At 37.0% G+C, this 25,427-nt stretch overlaps 1 protein-coding gene across 15 annotated transcripts in view; it reads right to left on the bottom strand.

Annotated features, from left to right (window-relative positions):
• The window catches only part of LOC116217322 (uncharacterized), a 672,500-nt gene that overhangs the window by 454,882 nt on the left and 192,191 nt on the right, over positions 1 to 25,427 (bottom strand). Inside the window, exon 1 of one of the 15 annotated variants that reach the window (XR_014887188.1) lies at positions 8,145 to 8,204. The exons of the other annotated variants lie outside the window; for them this stretch is intronic. The gene's annotated coding sequence lies outside the window, so the exon portion shown is untranslated. Of the gene's footprint in view, positions 1 to 8,144; positions 8,205 to 25,427 lie in introns of those variants that run through there. 15 annotated transcript variants of the gene reach the window in all.

Genomic DNA, 25,427 nt, shown 5'->3' with positions numbered 1-25,427 from the left:
CCATCATGCAATTATACACATCAAGCCTTCTCTTGTCAAGCAGTCCCAACTCTATAAGCCTGTCCTCACATAAGAGATGCTCCAGTCCCTTGAAAATCTCCCTGGCCCTCTGTCAGACTCACTCTAGTATACTGATGCCTTTTTTGTACTGGGGAGTCAAAAACAGACACCACCCTGGATAGGCTGATGACTCACACCCTAGTGCAGCCCAGCACACTGTTAGCCCACTTTTTCTTTCAGACACAATGCTGGTTCTCATCCAGTTTGCTGTCCACCAGGACACCTGGGCCTTTACTGCAAGCCTACTTTGATTCCTCAGCTTGTACTGGTGCGTTGGGCTATTTCCCCCATGTGCAAGAAAGCAGTGCCTACAAAGCTCCAAGAAGGGCATCTGATCACTTTATCCAATAATGGTAATAAAAACAATAAGAGCACATAGCAATTTATTTTGTTTCCCTCTTTCATTAAGCATTAGGGATCAACTTAAGTATCGAAACATTTAATTTGGTGTTAGATTACTAATGTTCTTTGTGGATCCTGTTCTAAAACAATTGTATTTATTACTCGAGAAATGTTGCTAACACGGTCCATGTAATGAAACCAAATCACAGCTCACATTCCCATATCTTTTTCTCTAAAGCTATAGTGATATTTTAAGTTTTCTATTTTTCCAAGAATCAATAACATAATATAAAATTAATATCATCTGAACTAAGACAGACACTCCGAAGCCGTGAAATGTACAGTTAACTGCCTCCAAAATAACAGAATAAAATTGTTCCAGTAGAAAGGGATCTACAAAGATCATTGAATTCAACTGTCTGGCTACTCTGGGGCTAAGCCAAATTTAAAACAAATCAGTAAGTGCAATACCCAAAAATCTCTTAAACACAAAAGACATGGGGGCACCAACCACATCTCTAGGAAGCCAGTTCCAAGTGTCTGACTCCACTCCTGATAGTTTTTTCCTAAGCATCTGATCCAAATATCCCAGTTTTGAGTCAATCTTGTGTCCCATTACTAAATATTTGTGGGGAAAAAAAAAAAGATTAACACTTCTCTCTTGAAATAAACAGACAGTTCTCTGTGAATAGTAGGCTTATAATCTGATAATACCAAGGTTTATACTTACATAAAACACACAATAAGACATTCCACAGACTTCAAGAAAATCAGAGCAACATTTGAACTATTCTGAGATCAGTCTTAGTCGTGGTTCCAACTGTCCCTAAACTAATTAAATTGATATAGAAGACATAGGATAAAGATCTGTGATTTTTTGTTTGTTTCATCAAAACATTCAATATTCATATCATAAAAATGGAAGGGAATTTTAGAATCTATTTCTGGTTAATAGATATCTTTTAAAACAGTTGAACTTCTAATTGCTTGAGAAATATTCTTCTATTCACTCAGATTACTCTTTGTTCATCCTTGGTGCAACTACATTTTATACTCATGATATTGTATTCATTAACATTTCCTTAAGTTGTTATCAATAGTTACTTTATATAACTATTTCTAAACTTCTCATTTCTACTGCCTTTGAAAGATACATCATTATAACTCAGCTAGGCATATATCTTCAACATGAAAGGCTCTGTTTGTTTTTGTAATTGGACATTGCCATGACATCAGAACAATTTATGACCCTGGTAATACTGAAAATATCCTTGTGTTATGCACAAGAATCTTTACATACTGGGATACAAAGTAAGTATATTTGTGTTTTACATAACATTTTTAAAATCGTCTTCCCAACTGGTTTTTTAGGTTATAGCATAACTTTTTTTTTGTTTCTTTAGAGACTGAAGTAGCATAAATACCAAAGCTAAACCATTTCCATAAATATTTCAAATGTCAGATAGGTAAGGGCCTGTCACCATTTCTTTAACAAGTCATCATTTTCACAGAGATGGTAACTCAAGTGTGAAAAAAAAGTCAAACATCTCTTTAAGTTCCAATTTGTCTTAAAATTAAGGGGATTATTTCAGAATACCAGAAATTACTTCTAGCAAATGTGAAAAAATACAAAGGTAACATAAGATTTCTCTCTTACTCTGATCTTCCTTGCAGAAACTCTGCATCCCAAATGCTTTTGCTGTTTCAGTAAACTAAATTCTTATGCCTTAAATTTGGCTTTTTCACTTAAGGCGGAACTTTTTTTTAATTCAAGTGTCCAGAACACAAATTAGTGGCTTGGAACATAAGCAGGTATAGAATAAAACAGGATAAGTAAATAGAAATGACTGGGATACTCTATTTGCAAACCTGGTTTATTGTGTGTTTGTTCATTCTTCATCTTAATAAAAAAATCTCATAAGCATCTGAGAAGGTGAAGTTAGTTTTTATTTCTTCCAGCCAAATAATCATGAAGTTTAGGAGTCTGTCGGTTTCTCTAAAACTTGTTTCAAATTGATTTTGTTATACGGCAGAGCTTATGCTAGTATATAGCTGTGGAGTCTACAAATAATATTAGCTGTCTGACAAAATAAGGCATCCAGATCCGAGCAATCCTTTTTCACAGTATCAGATCAGAGACAAGTATTTCAAGGAATATATGGAAGGAACTGTTTGCAAAGTATCAATTCATGAGAATAGGCAAAAAATAATAGTGATTGTGAGCATTTGTAAGAATTAAATGGCTTGTATGAAATCATGTGATTGCTATCTCATTTCTCACATCTGCTGACGTTCTTAAATCCAAGTTACACTGCTTTTAAAAATGGGAATGTTTATGTAAAGTTAAAGAAGTTTCTAATTTTCAACAACTGATATTCAAATCCTGAATTCTGCTTAGCAGGACGTGGCATCAGTTCTCTCAACTATTTGCAAAAACAATCATCCGCCTCTAGGTTCATTTTCCAATAGTCTGGAACAGCACCTGAAGGAGGCTCTAACCATGACTGTGTTGTGGTAATATCTGCAACGGAGTAAAATACAGATAAGAGCTCCATTGAATTTGAATACCTACATTCCCCACTTCTGCTTATACCATTTCATTATAGGCCTCAAACAGAGGTAATGCTATGAAAGTGAGATTGTTTGGGGATTTGAAAACCACCTCAACATCCCAGATGTTCAAGAGCAGTAGGTTTCCAGATTCTCACTTGGAATAGTGAGAAAAGAATTACTTTGTAATAAACACACTTAACACCTCCCTATCCTGCCACCCCAGATTTCTTAGCAAATGCCAGTCTAACTCAACATCTCTTTAACACAACTTTCTGCTTTGGCTCAAGCACATTTTCTGTAACGTACTGCCAAAGGTTCCGTAGAAGCAACTGAAATGTACTTTTTGTTTGATTAAAAAGGAAATACTTGCACTAGTGATTCAGAATTTGCACATTTGACTTGCTGTCTTTTACCTCAATTACTTCTGATCAAGACAACACTTACCTGAGATCCCACTACTGTTCATCAATCTGTGCAGCAACAAGAGTTGTTGAAGAACATCAGCACTTTGAGCTACCTGAGTTCTATTACTCAACCATCTCCTGATTTTTTTCCCCACAAGAATCCCATTTTTCTGGGCTTATGATTCCAAACACAAATTGATATAGATTAATTGCAGGTATGCTGTATGAAGATGTCTTAAATCCAACTGGGGTCAGAAATACTTCTTGTGCTGGAGGCCTCAGGTCTGGACACAGTACTCCAGATGGCGCCTCACAAGGGCGCAATCGCCTCCCTCTCCCTGCTGGCCACCCCATTTCTGCTGTAGCCCAGGATACCATTTGCTTTTCAAATGCAAGATAAGCTTTCCATGGAAGCCTCTGCAAATTCTTCTTCTCTACAAATACCAGAACCAAGAGAATCAGTAAACAGTACTGCTTTTAGGATGATATCCTAAACAAATAAGCATATTGCTTTTAGGATGTGGAAAAACAATTTGCTTCTTCAACACTTCATGTTAAATCAGTGATATTCAGCTTTTAGAAGTACACCATATTGACATACAGGAAGAAAAATAAAGGAACATTATTTGAAATCTACTTGAAAGATTTTATCAAGTTGCACACTGCCTTGCAGAAACAAACATCATTCTACATGGCATGTCCAACTACACACCATACAAGAGCAGTGCTGAATGGCATTTCATCTTTTTGCTAATTTATGTTTAAAAAGAACAGCAGAATGCCCTAGGAGGAGGTACTAGCCCTACTAATATTTGACATCTCCTCAGAATATGTTCTTGTTTCAGTTAAATATGTCTTTGCATGTTTCAAATACTGAGGCTGAACTTCGTGCTTAAAGTCAGAGATAAAAATAGTGTCATTTTTCAGAATGAGCAGAGAAAAATTATTTTATCCAGATTGATCTTCACTTTTTTCTTTTTTTAAAGACTTTAGTGTCTCTATGGTTTAGTGGTAAGACCTGAAGATTTTGTCTTTTTTTGCTAGCTGCCTCTCTTGCCGTCTTCACAAGGTATGAAACAGACAAATCTCTGAAAGTTTTCATTCCGAAATCTGCAGAAAATCTTTATTACTGAGTAGCTTTCATTAAAGGACGTTTTATGCATGTTTGTTTTGACTATAACTCTTCACTACTTCCCGAGTAGTTTGGGGATAACAGAATCTTAATTGTAATTAACCTTTTATGAAGTTGGGTCCTGCTTAATTCTGTTCACAAAATGGAGAATGAATCAGGATTATTTATCAAGCGAGTGTTTTTTGTATAAATCCTGCTTATTTACCAACCACTTTAGAACGTCTGAGGTCCAGGTTGAAGCAAGATGCTCAAAAATAAGTGTTTATATAAATAGTAGAGTAACTAAACAGTATTCCATTAAACTGTTAGTGCTGCCCCCCAACACTGTTTATTACTACAAATTACTGAAAACAAAATTTTCACAGGATACCTACTAATAAGCGTTTAAGTTTCTATGTCAAGATACCTGGGAATACTTTTAGTTAAACTCTGCAAAATATTGAAAGTAAGCTTTGAATCTAAGAAATATTCTGTATGCTTAATTTGGAGATTCATGTCTTCAGTTAGCAACACATAATTGGTTTCCATCTCTTGGGCCTAAATAAAAGGGGGTATTCATAATCTCCAGCCTCAATTTGGAGTTAAAAATATTTGAATGTTTTCAGAACATACAGATTCTGTGGTCAGCCATTCCTAGTAAAGTTCCTCAATGAATTAATAATTTGGAATTCAATACAAGGACAAAGAAGGTGGAGCTATGAAGATAACATCAAATAAAACATTAATTGAACAAAGCAAGGGTCTTGGAAAGTGAGACTACAATCTTTAATTACATTATCATAACAAACACGTCCACAATCCAAAGACCATCCTGACTAGGGTCAGACAGGCAAAATTAGTTATAGCACTTCCCAAGTTCAAAATATCTGACTTTGCAACATTAACATTCTTTTTGAATAGGATTTTTGAGCATAATACAGAGTATGTTACCACGAGAGCCAAAAATAGCAGCATGAATAATGTAAAGCCTTTGCATACCACAGGTTTACCTAAACTTATATTTTCATCCATATCAGAAAAGAATGCTGAAGCAGCCTTCCTACAATATTTCTTTGTAATGGGATACAAAGACTTATGGGATAGTTTGTAGAATCATAAATCATATGAGTTGGAAGGGACCCTTAAAGGTCACCTAGACCAACTCTCCTATAACAAACAGGGACATCTGCAGCTGGATCAGGTTGATCAGACCTCATCTTGAATACCTCCAAGGACAGGACATCCATCACATTTCTGGAAAACCTGTTCCAGTTCCTCACCACCCTCATTGTAAAATACTTTCTCCTTATATCCAATCTAAATCTCCTATTTTCTAGTCTGAAACCATTTCCCCTTGTGGTATCACAACAGATCTTGCTAAAGAGTCTGACCCTTTCTTTCTTACAGCTCTCCTTTAGATACAGAAAGGCCACTATGAGGTCTCCACAGAGCCTTCACTTTTCCAGGCTGAACAGCCCCAGTTCTCTCAGCCTGTTCTCATAGGAGAGATTTCTATCTCTTGGATCATTTTTGTGGCCCTCCAACATTTTTGTGGACATACTCCAGCAGGTCCATGCCTCTCCTGTACTGAGGACTCCACATCTGGACACAGTGCTCTATGTGACATCTCACCAGCATAGAGCAGAGGGGCAGGATCACCTTCCTCAACCTGCTGGCCTTGCTTCTTTTGAACCTCATGATGTTTACTTGAGCTCACTGCTCAAGTCTGTCTAGGTGTCTCTGAATAGCGTTCCATTCCTTGGACATGTTGATTGTACCACACAGCTATACGTCATCTGCAAACTTGCTAAGAGTGCACTCAAACCCAGTGTTGATATCAGTGATGAAGAATTTAAAGAGCACAACACCCAGGGCAGACCCTTGAGGGACACCACTCTCATCTCCAGCCAGACCCTTAGCCACTGAACACCACTCTGAGTACAATCCCACAACCAGTTCATTGTCCTTCAAACAGTCCACCAATCAAATACATATTTCCAATCTGAAGAGAAGAATGTTGCAGGGGACCACATCAAAGGCCTTAGAGGTCTCTTGTTGACATCTCTTTACTGGACACAGCAGGGGTTTGGACATAACTGCCTACGTGATGTGGCTCCATGAAGTCAAATAAAATTGTGGCTACTGCTACCATACACGTTACTGAGATAACTTATTTTCTAGTCTCCCTTATAAATAGACCTTACATCACCTTCACAGTTATTGCTTTTAAAGTCTAGGAAATTAAATGCAAAAATCACTCAGTCTAACTCTTAAGTAAGAACAACTAAACTCTAATTTAGTTAAATGTTTAAACACATGCTCTTACATTAAATCTGTTGTTCAATTTATGTACAACTTACTGGACTAGTATCACAAACCAACAAACTCAGAAAATGCAAAAGTTTACCTTTCAGCAGTGAGGTGATTTTGACACTTATTGGATTCCTATTTTTGTTTCCTTATTAAATACATTACTTACTATGTACAAGAGGGCTTAGTTAAAGCTTTTTTCTTGACAAACATACATTCAGTCAGCATCACTAACATATTTATGTTCATATAATTCCTTTACGTTCTTTGTACCATAAGATTTTGTAAACTTGCTTTCTTGTGCACCAGCAAGCAGAGGCATGTAATTTTAAGTACTACCACTTTTAGTATTCCTTTAAATCCTCTTCTCTATGCTTGCAAGCGAACTAAATTCTCAATTTAACTGGGAATTGAATGAGGACCACACACTAAGTTTTCATCATGAATGACAACAAAACGACAAGATGGACTGTAAAGTAACTGATCTACAAATCAGTACAATTTTGATAAACTCCTCTGAAATGCAGTCACTGAGACTTGAAGAGCAGCCATTGTTTAACAGTAACCAAATACTACTTTACAGCTTGTAGAAATTGGTGAAAAAATTTACCTCTCCTAATAACTAAAAACACAGTGATAAATTAAGTAGGTGATGTCATTAACAACTGGAAGTCAGCGTAGGCAGAGAAGCTAGTCTTACTATCTCTGAGCCACAAAGAATACAAAGTAACCTGAGGAGATCCTCAGTTCTATGCTTTACCCAAAGGAGAGCAATTCTGAACAGCAATAGTACCCAGAGATTTTAAGTGTGGGTAACGTGTTTTTACAAATCCAAATGCAAAATGTAATAATCCAGTCTTTGGACAATGGGAGATATTTTTAAAGATTCCAAGTAGAAGCAGATACCCATGTCCTACTACTAATACTAAAGACAAGCATTAAAACGTTCTGTGAAATTATATCATCATCCTCTTGTGTGCAGATCGTACCTCTCTGTGTTGCATACCGTCTGAGCCATTTTCTTCCAAAACTGAAATAAGCACTAAAAGTAAGTGTTACTCCTGGCTGGAGTGACACATCTTCTACGTAACAAGGCTCTGAAGACTTTTTTTCTTCACTGCTTTTAAGACTCCCAAGATGCACACATACACTAATATGACTGCATTGCAATTGTTACTCTCTCACGTGTTTACTGTATCTTACCTGTATAAAGGCTTTAATTCCATCAAAAGTGAAATGTATAATACTTTAACAAGCTATTAAGGTACTTTTTCAACTGAAGATGTCTTCATCATTTAGTAGAGTTTGGAAGTGAAGTATACTTGGTTCAGCAACAATATTCATATCTTCATGCTCTTACTCACCTTTTTGTAGCAGCTTCCAGCACCAATACAGCCCACTGCCTCTTACGTTCATGAGATTGAAAAAGATGTGTCAAAACACATCAAGGCTGGGGATTGGATGAGAAAGTACTACACAACACACATGAGTAAGGCAGGAATGCTAATGTCTATGGAAAAGTTGTTTATGCTTTCTAAAAAGGCAACATCAGCACACACAGAATTGACATTTTTGAAAAAAATATCTGTAGCACTTCTAAAAGCATGAATGTATTGAAACTGAAACAAGAACCTGAAGATTGTATCTGACAACTGGGCTGCTTATCATGCTTCCAGACATAAAGGAGAAAACAAAGTAGATTTGTGTTTTTAATAGACCATCTTCTGCATGCAAAATTTGCAACTAAACACAAGTTGATAGCAGAGAGGAGACTCTAAAGTAAAAAATAATACATGGCACAAGTAAATTTTCACAGATTGCCATGTGAAATAATTCATATTCACAGATTGCCATGCTATTAATTCATCCTAGACATCCTATCTGGAGAATGGACAATTTTATTTCTTTTCTCTGATTCCACTGCTAAGTAATAGAGCAAAATATGACTCTCTTGATTCAGTTGAACAGAGTTTCCTTGAATTTTTGTCTCATCAGTTCAATAATTTGTTGTATTTTGTTCCTCATGGATGAGAGCATCGCATACAAGCAAACTGCTTATATTTTCTCTCTGTCACCATTACCTAGTATGGTTAATTCTGTTTGGAGTTGCTTAAATGTATTCTTTTTCAGGGAGAATCCAGGAAATTTGAAAGTGTGTCGAAGTCTGAAATACTAAGTCTTAATGTTTGCTGTGTAGTGATATATCTGCTAATGTATTATAGTGCACTAATATAGAAAAATTAAACATTTTCAACTCACTTCTAGAAAAATCTATAGGAAACTCATAGAGATTCAGAGAAAGGAATGAAATTTTAAAGCCACATGATAAAGTGCCACAGGAATCTTTTGAAAATGTTGTGGCATTTACTCTCTTCTCTACAGGATTTTTATACCATTTTTAAAAATCAATCAGCTGTATACTCCTGTCAGGAGATTTTATAGGATGATTGAAAGGTTCTGAAGAAATCTCATTATCAGTTTCTCACTTACATAAGGATAAACTCCAAAACGAGAGAAGAATATTTTTCTGTTTGGATCAATAACCTCCTAAGGAAGACCAATACTTTAATGAGAGATAGTCCAGCCAGCAAGAGAAGTACAATGCCAAGCATGTGCACAAGTCCTAGAACTATTATACATATTGCTGTATGTGCAAATAGCAGCTTAAGTTAAATGCTCTGGAGCACCCACAGGCACCATCACCTAAGAGAAACAGCAGGAAGTTTCCCAATTCTAGTGCTTAAACAAGAGGGAGAGAAAAATAAATAAAGGCAGGCTAAAAAATAGAAAGCTTCTCCTATCTGCCAAGTTTCAAGAAGAGCAGCTGTAGAGAAGCCCTGCATAGCCTTATAAGTTTAATGAATCCAATATCATAACATTTGAGATGAACAAACATTACGACTATCTACAAACTATATATAGCATATATAGCTTAATCTTTGCACAGTTGTGTCAGCAGTCCTCTTAGATATTACTGTTGTCATTTTGTGGAAGGAAGAAGGTGGTATAGGGTTAACTGAAGATTCCCTCAGTACGCACAAAAATAGGTAAGAAATTAAAACTCCAAAGTAGGTAGCTTTCAATCACTAAGCTATACCTTTTCCATACTTGTTCTACAGATACAAGTCTGCAGAAAGGAACAGACACAACCCTGACCTTCAGTTTGCAGAAACTGGAGCCATAACATAATGTACGCAAAGCTCAAGGCAGAATTTTGGATCTATGTTATTATAGCAGATCTGGGTTCAAATGGCATTGATCTCCAGAAGAAAAAAAAAATAAAAAATGATAAACATACAAGTGCGTAATCATGAAAACATAGATGGTAATGTCCATATGTTTTTATGACATACTCAGGGAAACTCCAATAATTTAATATGCATTTTTCTTCTTTATTGATACTATAATTAAATTCCCTGAAAACGTAGTCGACAGTTCATAAGGAAACTTGGTATCATAGGCTTATTTAATAAGCAAAGGAAGTGAGAACTACCAATGTTTATGTTTACAAAATTTATGCAATTACAGAGCAAATCTCAACAATAGCATGTTAACCCATAAACATTCTGTAAAGGGTAAGGAAACAGGATAAAGTGCTGTATATGACTTGTCATTTCTGAGTGGCTGGAATAGCTTATTGGATGAGTCCAAAGTGAGAAAAATAGTTCTACTGCTCACAGAAAAGAAGCTTCAGTAAGAGTCCAGATATTGAAACAAGAAGGACAGTTCTCTGGGGTTTACTGCTAGTATTTAAAACAATGCTTCTATTAAAGATGTATTTTCACACTTGATCAGTTAAGGGATTCATTATTTTCATGCTGTGCAATTATGTAGACTTTTAGTAAGTATTCTCTGCCTCTGCACACTAGACTTACGTTCTAGTTTTGGCACTTGCTTGATGCTCAAAATACGATTATGGTATTTGGAAAGAAATATTTCATTGAGCTGTGTGAAAACTGACGATCTTACTTCACATTCATTTATATGGAGAAAATATTCAATAACCATCTTTGTTATTTTTACCCAGATCAGGTCAAAAGTTTCAAATGAAAGACAGCAATCTTCATATATTGTAACATCCTTAAAATGTCCCTATCATTTAAATCCAATACAAATGTACAAGTAACATAATTCTATAGAATAAAAAAAAAAAAAAAGAGAAATCTATATTTGTAAGACTCCTTAATTTGTGGGTCTTCGAAATCATCCAAACTGAAATTTGTCTTACTCAAAAGCTAATTCAAGTCTCTATAACTTCAGTTATATCATACAGTATGATGTGACTATTAGCATAATACACGGTGGGACGTGGAGATTATTTACTACATACCTAGTCTTGCCTAAACATTTAACAGAATGTGTGGGAAATATAAACTAGAATAATTTCACCCAAAAGTATTTATCCTCTTTTATTATAAGATGTGATGAGTATTTTCTAACGACTTATAACACGAACACAATTCTAACATTTCTGTGCATTTTTTTTGCTGTTGAGAAAACAAAGAAACAATGAAATTTGACATGTATCAAATGTGAGCATGTTATTACGCTTTTAACTTAGATGTCCACAAAGAAGCAATCCAAAGGGAACGGTACTTGTGCAAATTATAAGAATTTTTCACTGGATAAAACCCAGAATGAGCTTTCCTCAAAAAACAAACAAACAAAAACTAAAAAACCAAAAGTATCCCCCCTTCAAAAAAAAAAAAAAAAAAAAAAAACAACCCAAAAACCAAAACCCAATAAGCTGATTTTTTTTTTGTTTCTCTTTTCTAATCCAGGGCAATTCATGAGAATGTAAATGAAACCTTAAGGTTGACTAAAAGGCAGGAAGTGGTAGTTGCACAAAAGCACATTTGGGAAAAGAACATTTGGAGTAATGAGTACATGAAGAGTCTGCATTGATGGCTTTAGGAGGATAACTTAGAGTGTTAAAATCAAATGAAGTATTGCCTTCAGCAAACACTTCTTCCCCAGGGAGAACTATTTCTTAGGGGAAACATCCACCTTTAGGAAACAAACGATCCTTTCAAGGAAGAGAAAAAGAAAAGATTTCCAATTAGCTATTACAAATAGCTGCTTATTTAGCACCTCTTCAAAGCTTAGAGAAAAATACACTATTTTAAAAAGAACATTTAGTCCACAGTAACAGGGTACTTGCAGTCAAGAAACACCATTTTAAAACTGCTGAACATCCTCTAATTTATGCATGTTGTCTTATGATGCAAACTTTAATAAACAAAATCCCAAGATGGCTTTTTCCCACACCCCCATAGGACTCTGCCTCATTCAGCGAGCAGGATGCAATGTGCTCAGTTAATGAACCATTAATCTCATCCTCGTTATCTTCTTAGCACCACCTTTTACTTCAGTGGCCACAGCATCTCTCCAGCACTCCCTGGAGTTTGTAACCCTGCTTTCAGACTTGAGAAGCCAGGGAAGAATTGCATCATGTCCCACCTAGCCAAGTTTTGTCAAGGGAGAATGGAGACCTTGAGATCGTCCCCTGCTGCTACCTGCTGTGAGGGGAGATATGAGTAAAGATCACAGATCTCTTGAATATTTTCATTTGTCTTCTCCTCAGGAAAAGGGCCAAGACTAGACTGCCAAGGTCACAGAGAGATTTTTTCATGCCCTGATGAGCTGCTACTTGAGCCAGTGACCTGCAGCAGACAGATGGACACAGTCAGCCCTTCTTCACTTCTGCTGAGGACACCTGAGGCTCTCCATGAGGCAGTCTACTTTCATCCGCATTCAGCGGTAAATGGCAAACCTAGTACACTCAGCTTTGAAATACAGATGATAAATACAGTCGAAAAAAGTCTTAACAACATTCTTGTGAGACAGCATCTCCCACAAGATGTTAGGCACTAAGTAGGACTTATTAGATCTAGGCACCCAATGTGAAATATTTATGGCACAACTTTTCAGAGCATTCCTGAAGTATGGTCTGTAGTGCTCTGTGTCACAGCCAAATCCTGACTTACCTGGCAAGATGGGCACTTTAAAGATGTGTACTATGTGGCTATTTCTGGAAGGTTTGGACGACATGACTGGGATATGACTTGAGCTCTATGACAGCAACAAGGTGAGAATCTATTACTCTCAGGAGCTTTCAGTGTCCTTTAACCATTACGATACCCCCTCTCTTCTTCAGTCCTCTGTGTTCTGTTTCTCATACAACTTGCATAATACAGTACCAGGTCTTCTGGGTAAGAGATTGCTTTTACTATAGTTGTAGTACTATTGATCCAAGTTGTACTTGCACAGCTCTAGAGCTGTCCTGATCCATCTCTAGAGCAGATCAGTAAAATGAATAAAATGACAGTCACAGGGAGCAGGAAGGATACCTGTCAGAGATGCTTTATTGCTCTAGACCTCAAATTGGTGCCAATACTAAACATGTTATTGTATCTACATTATTCCTGCTACCTCCATGCAGAAGAAGCCAATCTTACTTCCAGCTCTTTCTACATACTGCTGTCTCCACAACCTCTCCTACTTGCTTTTGGTGCCACAGTCACCAAACATCTCCATGACAGGTGCTGTGTGATTTTGCTCCTCCATCAGTCAGCTTTTAATGCACTCTATGGTCAAAACCAGCATTTGACAGAACAGTATACATCCTCAATGCTCTATCAGATCCACGCATCAGTGGCAGTCATATCCACTGAAAATATGACTTGTAGTTAAAAATTTGAATTTGGTAGTGAAAAGTGATGGCTAACATTGTGATGTTATTGGTTCTGTTTAGGATAGAGTCCACAAAAGATTTTCTTTCCAGATGTTAACACTGCCTGTTTTTAGAAGTCATTCCTTTTACAAGCTTATCTGTGTGTTCAAGCATTTTGTAAAATAACAAAATAACATCCATGGGAAGTGGGGTAGATTTTTTTTTTTTTTTAAAAAGCTGGTTAGTTAATTATTCAGTGAGCAGCTGAATAAAAGAAATCTGCAGAGCTGTCTCTCTCTCAATTTCAAAGTCTTTCCCTTTATATTTTTATATTAGACTCATCACAGTTATGAGCCGCAACTTAGAGTTCTCTATTATCATCATGCAGAAACACTGCACGATCGAAGTCATCACAGATTAGTTTGATTTACTGTTACATTAGCAATTTTATAAGCTACTGCTCTTACACTCATTCAAATTCACTGAAAGGAATGAAGATGATAGCCAGTCCTTTCTTGTTTGCTCACAAGAAATTTGAAATCTAAGGAAGGAGAATAAACCACAAAGAATTGCATGAATTAGTTGCTAGGCTATGAGAGGAACGCACACTTGGGAGTAACCAACATTAAAACATTTATACTTGGACATTACTTTCTTTTATCTAAAGCAGGTTAGCTGGCAAGAAGGAATGATTTTCAAAACTTAAGTACCTTAATTGCTTTGGAGATCTGCTTTTGGACATGTTTAAGATCCCTTTAAGCTTATGAGCTTGTGGAAGACTCAGAATAAATAAGAGGTAAAAAAAAAAAAAAGAAAAAAAGAAAAAAAAAATTAATCCCCCCTCTCCTCCGCCAAATGTTTCCAGACATTCTCAGATCTAATTAGCAAGGATTTACATCAGTGAATTAAGCCTGTACCTTTAAAAGTGTAATGTATATACTTGCATTCTGAGCTTAACTGTACTAAATTGCAGCCCTACCTATGTCTTCTGAAAAAGCTTTCCCTCTTTTTCATTATGAAAAAAGCACAGAACTCATGGCAGAGCTGAAAGAATGAGAAAGAATCTGTCTTAATCCCTCATAATCTTCCTGAGCATCGGGATCTGTAGGCAGCTTCATTATTAAAAGTATCATAGCTCAAACTTCTTCTATTACTAAGTAATTATTTGAATAATCCATTTTGCTTGAGTGAGTTTATAAATCATTTGTTTTGGAGATTTATTTTGGCAGTGATTTTACTGAAATTCATGTTCTCAGACCTGAAAATATTCATTTCTTGTTTGCTTTGCATGCCTGGTACATGATTAGCCCTCAATTTAATAGAACGTCTAAGCTAGAAGAAAACAATTCCTCAACACAGTGCAAGACTGAATCACATCTCATTTACACTGAAGTAAATAAGGGAGAGAGTAACTGAAAATAAGGAATTTACAGTACTTTAAATAAGAACAAAATTTAGTCTGGCAACATTGCTTTGTAATGCCTCAGTCTTGCAGTCAGAACTGTATGTGCTGAGCACACTTCAAGGGCAAGAACAGATCAGAAATAAACGTTACTAACTTTCTGAATAAAATATTGCAGAATTTTCAGGGATTGAGACCAAAAAAAGAGCCTTCTTTATCTAAAAGTCTATGAGAATTTGATAAAGACTTGTCAACTCTACAAAAATCTTCAGACAAGATTCAATTAGGAAAATAAAGGGAATTTAAAAAAAAAATTAAGAAAGAAAACCGAGGAAATCATATTATATGCTATTAAACTCGATAAGGCTTTTCCATCAGAGAACATCAAGTCTTATTTCTGGTAATCCCCTGTGCTGTTGTAAATCAGGAGTCACTGCTATAAAGACTACAGAGTTTCAACTGAATAAAACTGCAGTAAGCAGAAACCAGAGCTTTGAATCATATTGCACAACTCTATAGAATCATTAAGGACAAAGGACAAAAATCTTTGCTGCTATCAACTGCCTGTTTCCCAGTACATCTCACAGAAATGCTAACACTGGCTGGCAGCTCTGCGCCATACAGTTCAATACAGAAACTGAAATGGGAACATCCTTAAATTTGAGTCTCAAAAAGTTTTTAGTGTAAAATACAGCGGTGGATCTTCACCTTGATAAAACTTGAAACAAAACCCAGATAATGGCATGGATCATCACTCCCTCTACCAGTTAGCAACATCTTGGCACCAGGATGCCAGTCTGATTCCCTCAGGATTATTACATCTCAGACCTTTCTGAGATCTTTCATCTGTAGCCTTGCAGTCATTTGGCTCCATTTTACTTGCAAAGATGTGATCTCTATCCCAGATCTGTCCTGTAGTGAGAATATAGGATAGAGGGCAGGCAACAAGAAGAATTTGGCACAGGCACATAGAGTATTTGAACACGAGTTTTGTGATTCAACAACAACAAAAAAAACCAACTAGATCTAAACAAAACAAAAGCACTGGAAAAAACAACAGGTGTGTAATCAAAGAGTTTTGTGGGTCTCTGCTATGATTTAGACTCAATGTACCTACCATGAGTCCTTCAGACCTGACATCTATTTGCACAATTGGACTTTTTCTCTGAGCTTTACAGCGACAGTATCCAGGGTTACTGCATCACAGAGAACTTCAAAATATCCATTTAGATTAGATAAGTATATGAACAATTCCACTCTTATGAGACTATTTAGAACTGCATCTTGCTATTTATTTTTCAAAATTAGGAATAGCCCCCTTCTTCCTGCTCCATGATAAAACAACAGACCATAGAAGTAATCTTCTAATAGTAGAAGTAGTAGCTTGGGTGAGCAAACAGCAAAGCTTCCAAAAACTAGTTCTGAAAATTATGAGCAGGTGGAAAGATTTTGATAACAAAGATAGAAATATAGAAATAGGATCACATTTTTGCAAAAAAGCAAACCATATACACAACCTCCTGTCACAAGTATTTCTTCGGATTATCTAGCGGGAGGCAGATTTCAGTCAAACTTTGAGTATAGTCCTAATAATGCAACTTCAAGTTAGTAAGATGTTCATTATAGGTAAATATTTACCTTGCCAAAGAATATAAGCCATAATTAAGTCTATGTTTGTACAGACAGTATTCACGAAGTTTACAGAAAGGGCTGTTAAGCATTGGAATAGGCTCCCCAAAGAGGTGGTTGAGTCACCATCCCTGAATGTGTTTAAAAACCGTTTGGATGTGGTGCTCAGGGACATGATTTAGAGGCGGGTTGTTAAAGTTAGGGCAGTATGGTTAGGTTGTGGTTGGACTTGATGATCTTTGAGGTCTTTTCCAACTTGAGCAATTCTAATTCATTTTCTGTGAGATATGCAGCTTAGAAATATAAAGTTTTTCTGAAAAATTTTACAGGAAACGTATGCTAAATCCTACCAGAAAGCACAGCTGAATAAAAGCACGCCTGGTGTAAAATAATGCATTTCTCTGCAAAGTTTGAGAGATTTGTTCCCCATTTAGCCTTGAACTGAAATTGGCCTGAGGTATAGAATTTTGATGATAATGTTTCATATCTTTATCATATCTGCCTTGATCCCAAGATAAATAAACTATTTCTAAACAACGCAGTATACCTAGATATCAGTTTACTGTAACAGTCTCTGTAAGCAATTTCAGTTCTCATGTAGACTCAACTATATTGTGTTTTCGAAAAGTTCAATGGGAAAATGAAAGTAGAGGATCAAAAGTAAGTTTCTCACAGTTGAAAATGAGCAAAACTTATTTTTCATGAAACCCAGGTTTCATGTAAGCACAGCCAGAACAACTAAAAACCAATCTTTTGTATGGACTTATTGGAACCTCAAAAAGAGTAAAGATTTAGGGTCCAAGTGGTTGCTTAAGCTTTTGTGAAACAGGAGAGGAGAGGAGCTAGTGTTAGATAACTCTGTGAAGCTTTCTGCTCTGAAGATAAGCATCAGCCTCAGTAATTCTCTGTGACTTGTGCTATGCATCAGTCTGGTAATTCTGACAGCTCCTACTCTGAAACCTTCATGACTGGAAGACTAGTTCGCAAGTTCAACCATTTTTAAACTAGCCACAGCTTCTTTTTATGGGAGAGATTATCCTTCTGGTCATTGATGACAGCTTTAAATTCCTTCTAAGTTGTCAGCTTCACTGCATTTTTAATGTCAATCCTATGGTAATTTTATCCATGCTTTCATGTGTCTCAGACCTACGTATAACCATCACTCATTGTGCAATCTACCTTTATAATACTATCTACAGTAGATTCTAGACACGGACTGCAGATAAAACTCATTTCTATCTTCTACTCAAGATCTTTTTTTTCTGGTAAGACTGCCATCTAATATCAACAGGTGTGCACAGCTCCAGTATTAAGGGAAGTTTTCATCCTCAGCAAAATCATTTCTGCAGAATTGTTAAATAAAGCATATCTGGTAAATAAAGTATATCTGGTAGTTCATTTGATAAAAAAGTGTAACATCAATATGTATGGATATTCTTACATTTTTTTCTATTTGCATAACTGTATGTTTATATCCTAGTGGTTAGTGGGATTCTGTATTGGCATTTGTCTTTTATATACTTCAGAGCATCAAAATAGAAGCAGCAGCAGGAATACATCAATATTTACCTGAATTTTATGTTTTTAAAGCATCTATTCCAGGAGAGTGGATAATTTTTTTTTATTTTTTTTTTTTTAAATCTTTTTATCCATCATAGCCAAAAGCTGTTACTGTCTCAACCATACTTCATCTGTTTCAAGCTGCTGATCTCCTTACTGAATAGCTCCTCATGGTATAATGTCCACTCATGCTGTTTGGGTCAAGTAGGACAGGTTTGAAAACCAAACAAAAACTGTAGTTCTGGAGATCAAAACACAATCCTTACCTAAACCATAGGTTCACTGCATGTTCTCATCAAACCCTGTAATCTGTCTTAAAATTCCATGTCTCTCTTGTAAAATTGAGACTCTTTCCTATCTGATGGGAGATAGCAGGAATGGAGATGCTCATTTCTATGCTAATGAGGGTTTTAAATAGATAAATACCAAAGAATGCAGAAATACTGAGATTGAACACGGTTGGCACCAGAGCACAAAAATGACTGTCATCATGTCATTACAAGTTTGTGTTTGGTATGGGTTTATTTAACTAGGAAAAGTGAAATTCAGCATGTAATTTCCAAATAAATAAATAAATAAATAAATACATAAAAGAGAAAGAAAGAAAGTGAGGGGGATGGGAGGAGGGGAAACAAAATGTAATGTTATGGTACTATGGACGGAAGGGAAGTAACAAAGGTACAATCTATTATAAGAGATTACTTATGAATAAATTGCAAGGGTGTAAGAGCTAAGAAAACAAGAAAGGAATAACAAGTAGAAAGCCTAGACAGCCTAGGAGAATAAATTCCTTCTTAAAAGGAAGGTGTGAGGTGTTGTGCTGATTGAAGACCATAAGTGTATCAATTGGTATTTTAAAAGTCCTGGAAAGAAACTCAGAAACCTATTTGTCATACAGGGATGAAGCAAATCACTGAAGCCAAAGGGAAAACAAAAATAAAAATCAATCCACAGTTGGGAAGATACAGAAGGACTGCTATCTTTTTTGGTAGGGCTTAAGTAGCACACAGAACAACCATTTTTCAAATTAGTATGGTTATTCAAAAGGAATGGAAGTGCTTAGCATCTCCCAGCTTCGTTAGGAAACAAGTTGGTACTTGTTGGTATATGATGCAGCTTGAAGGCTTCAGTATAAGAAAGAAAATCACTACATTAAAATTCATTTTTAGAACTTCACAAAATTACTATATTTTTACATAATCAACATAGAACTCATGTACCCACTGTTTATAATAAGATAATGTCCATTAGTTAGAAGTTTAACCACCTTTGCAGCCAGAGGAAAAATAGTCCACAATTAATTCACAAATACCTGTCGTTCCAGCCTGTCAAACTTGTGTGCCAACAGGGTAAAATTCTGGATTTTTAGGTACACAATCTAAGGTCTGTTTGATCCAGGTAATGGGAGCTTACAGGCTACAAATACCCGAAAAGAGCCTGTCTCTGCCACTGTTGTCGTGAATTTTCAGTGAAGCCAAGTGATCTTGACTTCAGAATAACTTAATGTGCCCCCCTTAGTATTGCTAACATGAAGCAATTGTTACATTTTCAATCACACACAGACAAACTCAATCTGAAGTAATGATAATACAAAACCAGCAAACCAACCGTAACATAAAGATACACACAGGAGATGAGAAAAGCAATTTACACACAGCTCAGAGAACTCTTTCACTAGACTCAAGTTTTTTTTTTTTTTTTCCCTAATGTTCATTTTTAATACATTTTCAAATTTTCACAGCCTTTTGCACATTTGCTTTGCTGGAAGTTTTATTCAGGAGGTAATACACATGTTGAGTTTCCAGTCCCACCAACCCACAGTACCCCTAAATCTCTTCACTCTTGAAGGCTTTTTCCCATTGTCTTTTTGGTTGCTCTGCTTTTCTTTTAGAGAGGTCTGTGGCTGATGTTTGATATGACTTGTTCTGGGCTGTTTCAATAACAGGTCCCTACAAACAGCCTCAGAACTACTGACAAAGCCACAACTATATGGTAAGCTTGAAAAATAGCAATCGTTTTGAAATTTATGGCAAAATTAAAAATAAAAATATCACTTCTGTTTATCCCTTTTGTTTATTTTCCTACCTGTTGCTTTATTGCACACTATTGCCAAAGAGGCAGGATTTTGAATCATTGGGAATAAATACGCCCCTCAATAAGAATTTAGCCATATGTAAAATTACACATCTAAATAATCCTGCCAGCTGGTCAGGCACTTGTGACAAGAATCTGCACCAGTCTAGAGTTTCTTACAGTACAAGCTTATAAGGCAAGGCTGTGTAAAGCTCCAGCATGAAGGAAGCATAATATTTTATGAAGTCTGTTTAATTCCCACGAAATTTAAGGCACCTTGCTCTTATACAAAGACTGTGATAAAAAAATCACAATGATATTAATAGATTGAGAGTTTCCTATGGTCATTTACAACCAGGCTGTCAAAATAGCTAACAAGAACATAATTCTGTATTGAACTGACTAGTATGATTAAAATTTAACTGTTGAAAAAAAATCTCATTCTTCACTGTATTTTACAGGGCTTCTTCCTTGTTGGTTGTGGTGGATAAGGAAACTACTTCACTGAAAGAAGATAAATGAGCTGAACCTCAGAGATATCACAGGCAGCACGGTAACTTTCCAAATACAAATAGCCCTCTGGATTTGAAATAGCTTTTGATGGAACATGGGACAGTTCTGAGAACCTCTCAGCATTCTTCAACAGCATTAGTTTCCTCTTCCCAGACTGACTCCCAGTACAACACTATGTTATGCCTTGTGCAGCTCCCCTGAGGGAGATAGCTTTCAGCCACAACGTTTGCTCAGAGGAATATACTGCTGTGGCTGGACACGAGGCTTTTAGAACCACTTAAAACCGTCTGGAGCAGGATAAGAAACATTCTAACAGAAAGAAGTGCAGTGCCTTTGGGATAGATTTGCCCAATAGCTTCTGCTGCGTTCTCCTCCAGGTGCTACAAGTGCCTTAAGAAACGCGGATACTCACAACCAAAAGCAGGAAATGACAGCCCTACCAGATAGCTTTTGTGCTCCTCTCTTTGTGCTCTCCTGCTGCAAGCTGTCAGTGCTAAGAGCTTAATTAGCAGCGTGCAGAAATAGCGGCACCAACACTGCTCCTGCCCTTTGCCCTCTCTCCCAGAGGAACAATGTTGTTGTCTAGAGCGCACTGACAAGGAAGTCAAAGCAATGTGCTTGGGTGACATTCGGCTCCCATTAAAGATTCAAACACAACTTTGTGGTTGCTTGTAATGGCCAGCGAGGAGTGGGTGGCCAATCCACACATCAGCAGTGTCACTGGGCTGTACCAGTATGCAGCACCACAAGTGGCACGGCACCAAGGTTGGACATCGCTGTCATGGGGACTGCATCAGCAACACAACAGCATGACAGCCTGACTGCAGCCCTTTGAAGTCATTAGGAATCTGATTTGAGAACACTGTTTTTCCTGCTTCGAGTCAACGAGCAGCAGAGGGTAACACAAAGCCTTGTTCTTTCCAGAAGCCGTCACCAACACCCCTTCTTCCCAGCCACACCACAGCACAAGCACTCCTGTGCCTTTCTGAAAATATTTTCAATAACAAAACCAAAAGCAAGGCCAAATCTGCAAGCCCCTTCAGTTACAAGTTAAAAAAACAACATGTTTTCTTTCCTTTCCATTCCCTGCTCCCAACAAGGATAATTTCAAATCAATCTTTAGTTCAACCAAGTAGCGTCACAAAATAATGCAAAGAAAATGAACATTATATGTGATTTCAGGGACCAGAAAACATCACTGCAGGAAGAATTTATTGCTGACCTTCACGCCTACAGCCTACTGAAGAATATACAATAGTAGTAAATTGGTTAAAAAAACCTATTTTCATGTTGGACAAACAAAAGAGAAAATGAATAAACCAGAAGTGGTTTTCAGGGTTTTTTACCTGTTTTTCAAGAGTGGAGTAACTATATATACTGGCTCTGCTTCTGTTTTAGTTTAACAAGCTTCAGTTCTCATGAGCATCTCTCAGCAAAGAGAAGGGTTAAGCAAATACTTAATTAAGTGACTTCACACATTAGCAATCATTGCGTTTGTAGAAATCAGATGTGTTTGAAATATTCATGATGAAATACAAAATCACTATCGCACTTTCACTTTTCAGTCAAGCTTGAAAATGGGTTTGTTTCTGTGAAAAAATATCAGCAAGATGCATGCTTTTTTTCCTTCATTTTTCTCTTTTGAGTGAAAAGTACTTTGCAGCTCGCTTACATGAATTCATATTAACATAGGCTTCACGGGGGTGAGATTTGATATTTCATGTTTTCGATGCACCGTCAGCCATATTCTAAAACACTACACAAAGTGAAGTTTGGGTGTGGGGGAGAGCTGACAAAGCTGGATGAATGGAGTTTAAAAAAAAAAAATAGTAAAAGATTAAGCACTCTTTCAAACTTTAGCACCTTTCTTACAGCAAAAAGTGTAGTGTAAGATGTTCAGGATTGGGTGAACTCGAGTTAAAGACAAGGTAGAATTTCAGCTGATGTTATTCAGCTCTGCTAATATGAATGACAAAGAAATTGTATTAAAAGGGTCATAAAAACAGCAGAGTGAGTTCAGTTCTATTTGAGTAAATGTTAATTGAACACTTATCACCAGTACACTTCATAAATGCATTGCTTTCACCTATGTAATAAACCACTAGCATTTTATGTGCTGAAGATATGCTGGCAGAGGATGCTCCCCAATACACCTTCATACAAACCATTCTTATTGCCATTCAAAACTAACAGTGTTCTATACTCCAGTGCCTATCAGCTGCTTGGAAGGTAGAGTAATTTTTGTAGAAAACATCAACTTTTTATAGGAAAAAAATTTTGAAAGTTTCACCGAAAACCAAAAAGATTTCAGTTTTAAGAATAGAAAGTTTCAATGAAAATTCAGTGTTTTCTTGACAAAAATATTTTGCACAAAGACAATGTTCTTATTTAAAATCCTGTATGGCTCTTGATAAGCAGGTAGGTGGCTTTGGGAACGTCCTCAGCCTGCTCACTGTATGAACTCCAGTGGCCCTAAAACACTCTCAACAAACTCTCAGACTATGTACGTCTTAAAAAGACAAGGGCACAGATAAGGCATTTCTTCAGAATCTACCACTCTCTCCTCACACACCTTACGTGCCTCCGAAGAGAGGAGGCCATAAGGGAGACGACATGAAGTGCTTTTCCTAAAAAACATTCCATCAGAGTGAGAAAGGTCCTCCCTAAAGCAACTTCAGAAAGCTTCTGTGTCACAGACTCTAGTTCTTAGGGAGGACTTCAATTTTCTTGACCACTCTCAAAAGGAACAAAAGCAATCCAAATTTCTGGATCAGCCCACCTGAGCGTAACACACATCTGCAGACAAAGAACCTTTTGGAATGTGACAACCATTGGCAGCATTTGCTGTACTAACCACGAAGGTTCCGAGTTCAAGATCCTAAGAGCAGTGATGAAGATTACCAGAGTGCAGACCCTGCACTCCAGGTTAACAGGCACTAGACTGCTCAGGACACTGATTGCTGGGATTTTATGAAAAGCTGCTCTGAAGGGTAAGGTGTTGAGGCCAGCTGGCACATCTTTGAGGTCAGTATCCTTCAAAGGGAAGAACAATCCATTCTGATACTCAGGAAAACAGACAGACACACGAAGAGACAAGCCTGGCTAAACAGGGCTCAAGGGAGGAATTTAAAACATTACTGTCAGGTAAGCATGGTCTTAGGAAACCCAAAGGTCAGTTGAAGTTGACATTTGGAAGGGATGTCAATGACAATAAGAGCATCTACTGCTACGTTAGCAGTAAAAGGTTGAAAAAATAGACTATTTGGGACCATGGCTGAATGGGGTCAGGTAATTTAGTGATAAAGACTCATAAGGCTGAAGTTCTTGTCATTGGAAGCATATATCTGGCAAATATGTAGCATAAATGAACAGCATGCACTCAAGGCTCATCAGTCAATGAGGGGAAGAACTATTTAATAATACTTATCACCATGGCAGAAGAAGTACAGTCCCCCCAAAAAAGCAATGTTTTTTATTCAGTTCATCTGTGATCAGTGTAACCATGCAGCCCCATAACATATTGCCGCTGCTAGCAGCAGGCCAGAAGCTGCTTGTACAGTTACAAGGCCTCAGGACCACAGCTCCTCAGCCGGCTCTGCTCACGCTTCCCTTGACCTGCCTGCAGCTTTGTTTCACTCAATTTAGCTGTGACAGCAATTTCTCCAATTGATCAGGTGTCTTAGACTAATTTATTTTACTTCTGTTTATTGTTGTGTGGTACAATCATAGCTTGATTCAGATAGCAGTAAAGAGCAGTTATGCTGTAAAATGAAATATTTATGACTTGCACGGTAATGTAGCACAGAAGTACACAGGCCCAGAACTGTAGAGGAGGTCTCGGGAAGAGAAGATGCAGGATGCGGCACAGGGGAGGGCAGGCAGAGGAAGGCAAGAGATGGGGCCCAACCTTAGCAATAGAGACCCCATAGCTCCGAACAGCTCAGTCACAGTCATTTAAAAAAAAAAAAAAAATGCAGATCTTGAACTGGACAAAACCAAAGAGGAAACCACCGACAAACATTATATTTCTCCTGGTAAAGGAGGACTTTGCACGCTGGCAGCTCTTGGTTACCTCCTGCACACACAAATTGTCACATGGGTAAAACCAGAGACAATGGAAGGGCAGGCACAGCACCAGAACAAGAGTAGGAATAAAGTGCATGTAGAATAATTTTAATTTTGTGTTATGATTCCTTCTCCTGAAGTAATTCCTGGGCAACCAGCTCTAGGTGGAGTTACCTGATCATGGGGCTCGGAGCAGATGGTCTTTCCCAGAGGTCTTTTCCATCCTTAATTATTCAGTGAATCAGATCTGGATTAGTAATTATCAGACTTTCAAGATTTAAATTATATTACCAATAAATTCCTGGCTTCGCTTAGTATAAAGAGCGATTTCTCCTCACTCAAAAAAGGCTTCCAATATAACAATGGCTGGACTGAAAGTAGGAGAAAATACTACACAACCGCAAAATCTGGCAGTCTGGATAGGAGGTGAAACATGGGAGAAACACACTGAAATAGAAATATTTTTAGGATGGGATGTTAATCTACCATATCAACACGTTCAGTCACTTAGTCTTTCAATTTGGCACCATCTGTGCATTGCATTTATTACTTGGGACATTGCGGGATTGTATTAATTTGCAATCAGAAATCTATTTGAGAGGAAATAATTATTTTCAATCCAATTACATTTTGCCATATTTCTCTGATTTTTCAGTACTTCACTGTGAAAAACAATGAGATATTTACTGTCTTCATTTTGCTGATAACTGAAGATTTTCACGTATTGGGAAA

The sequence above is a fragment of the Meleagris gallopavo genome, chromosome 1 (assembly GCF_905368555.1).
Source record: "Meleagris gallopavo chromosome 1, MGAL_WU_HG_1.1, whole genome shotgun sequence".
Taxonomy (NCBI): Eukaryota; Metazoa; Chordata; class Aves; order Galliformes; family Phasianidae; genus Meleagris; species Meleagris gallopavo.
This window is presented reverse-complemented; position numbering and strand designations above follow the sequence as displayed.